The sequence below is a fragment of the Lathyrus oleraceus genome, chromosome 7, assembly GCF_024323335.1.
Source record: "Lathyrus oleraceus cultivar Zhongwan6 chromosome 7, CAAS_Psat_ZW6_1.0, whole genome shotgun sequence".
In the NCBI taxonomy this organism is placed as follows: domain Eukaryota; kingdom Viridiplantae; phylum Streptophyta; class Magnoliopsida; order Fabales; family Fabaceae; genus Lathyrus; species Lathyrus oleraceus.
The window spans coordinates 26,833,981-26,836,717 of NC_066585.1; positions in this window are offsets into that span (position 1 = coordinate 26,833,981).

A 2,737-nucleotide genomic window follows, 5' to 3' on the forward strand; every position below is an offset into this window, starting at 1 on the left:
CAAACCACTAGCACCAAGGCTAGGGTCAAAGGTGAATCAAAAAGTCAAAACAAAACTTGATATTCTACAAGAAGCATCTACAATCAAGCAAGAACATGTTCTAAAAAGTACCAAGTCAAAATCATTAAGCAAAGTCATGTAGTGAGCAAGAGAAGACAAAGCAAGCAAAAGGTGCATACCATTGGTCATCAAGAATCAAAATTCCATATTAAAACAGAAATGACTCAAACAATTCTGGAAATTTTCATGAGTACACAACCTATCAAACACAATCATCATGCCAAAAATTATAAATAGAGGAGCTCAATTGGCAAGGCAATGAAAATGGAGAATATCAACATCAAATTGTGTGACACACATTGTCACACCTAAAGTACATGTGTCCAAAACAGGGAAGAAAATAGCAAAAAATGCCAAATAAAATCTCACAAGTCAATCAACATGTTATGAAGCATCATGCAGAATTTCATGGCAATTGGATCATTTATGAGCATTTCACAATAAGATGAATGAAACATGTCACATATGCATACATGTTCAAAGATTCTAGCACAATTAAAATTCCAGCCATGCACAATTTCAGAAATCCACATCAAAAAATAGAAGACATCTCAAGGATCAAGTAGAAAAAAATCTAGAATTAATTGGATCATTATACTATTTTTGGTGATTTTTTGAATATCATGAAATAATGAAGTAAACATTGCAAAACACAAAAATAATATGAAAAAAAAAGAATGAAATGGAGACTGCTTCACTAGGATTCGAACCGTGCACGCGGTTCTAGGCACTACATAGTGAAACACAGTCGTTTCACTAAATACAACGCAGGCGTTTTGGTATTTGAGGAAAACAGGAATTGGAAATTAAAACGTGCTCGCAATGGATCAAACACGCGAAGCCTCGATTAGAAGTGCGCCAACAGTAGTTTGAACATGCCAACCCAGAAAACCCAAAACACTGTAGCGCGTGGTGGCTGGCAGGGAGGAAACCACCGTCTTCTTCATGAAGACGGTGGTGAACAGTGAATTCAAATATATTTTTTTCCAGAATTTCGAAATGCATACACCAATGGAAAGCTTACAACATGAGGAATCCAAATCTATCATTATTTTGGCCTAAAACATCATGGATTATGTGAATCGATCAAGAACATCTTTGCATACAAAACTTTAAACTCATATATCTCCATGGATATTGCACCAAATTTCAAGATCTTTATATCAGGAGAATCAGCAAGCAATGAGCTACAAGTCTATGGCAATAAAAACAAGAATTAGGAGATGCAAAATTCTGACCTCTTGAAGCTCCAACAATGGCAGTAATGGATTCAGGTGGTTAGCAGCATCCAAATCTCTTCTATCAACCTTGTTACCACTTCTGAAGCACATATCAACCCTTGGAATGGCTTGGATCTAGCTAAATCTTCAAAACTCCATGTTCATGTTCTTGCTTGGAGTATGCACAAATTCTGCTCGAATTCAATGATCCAATGCTTGATCTACACTAAATCAATATCAGAGAACAAGAATATGGAATAAAATCACTAGCTTATGTGAAGAAAATTTGAATTTGGATTGGGAGAAAATTTTGGAGGGAAAAAAGTTTGAGATCTAGAAATGATGAATAATGAGAATTCTGTTAGGATTTACTATTTATATGCTGGCCTAATCCATTTCCTAATTACAATTAAGCATGGTTAATGAGATTTTAGTGAGAAAAGAGGTGTTATGCAAACGTTGGTTTTTTCACCCCATGCATGCAATCCCACGTGAACAGTAGCAAATGGCCATGCAATTTCACTTAAAACCATTTTATGAACATGTTGGAATGATCAAAAGGCTCATGTGATGCACCAAATTCAAATTCATGATTTTCCCTCCAAAATGAGCATGATTGAACAAATGGTCATGTGATGAAATTTCATGCAATATGATGAATGATTTGGAAAATACAGGTCATGAGGAGAAATATGCAAAAAGAAGCACTCAATTTGGGGTTTTAGATCAAAAGTTATGGCCTTTTGAAGTTCAATGCACACTTGGCAATGATTTGATCATATCTCCTCAACCATTCATCAGATGCTCATGATCTTGGACTTTTTGGAAATGGGAGAGAAAGATCTTCAACTTTAATGTTGGACAAAATTTCATTTGAAGCTTATTTGATGTTGGTAAGTCAAGTTGAAAGTAGTCCAAAAACTTGCCATTTTTGGAAACTTAAAATTACAGGTCACTTTCCATTTTTGGAAACTTTTGATCTGGCTTCAAAATCTTCAAGGTATGAGTTTGACATGTTGAATAAACCTCTTTGGGACATGAATGAAGTGTCTCAAACCATTTCTCCACCTCCTAGCCCTCAGTTGACTTGCAGTTGACTTTTATGGGCCTCAGATGACTTGGCAATGCATTTAGGGCTCTGGGCCTCCAACACTTGGTACAATAGTTTCAAAATGAACCTTGGTTCATGTAAGCTCTTCTAGCATACTCATGTGGCTTCTTTTCAAGGAAATGCTTGGTCTCTTGCACATATGAATCCTCTTGATGCCAACCAGTTGAATGTGATGTAATGCACTATGCAATGTTAATGTAATGTTAGTGTAATGTCAATGACCTAAAAATGAAGTGAATGCATGAATGAGGGGTGCAAATTTGAGGTGCTACAGCTGCCCCTATTCAATCAATTGAGAACCTGAATGGATGAGAGCAACGACTGTCACACTTTCAAGGTAATCAGG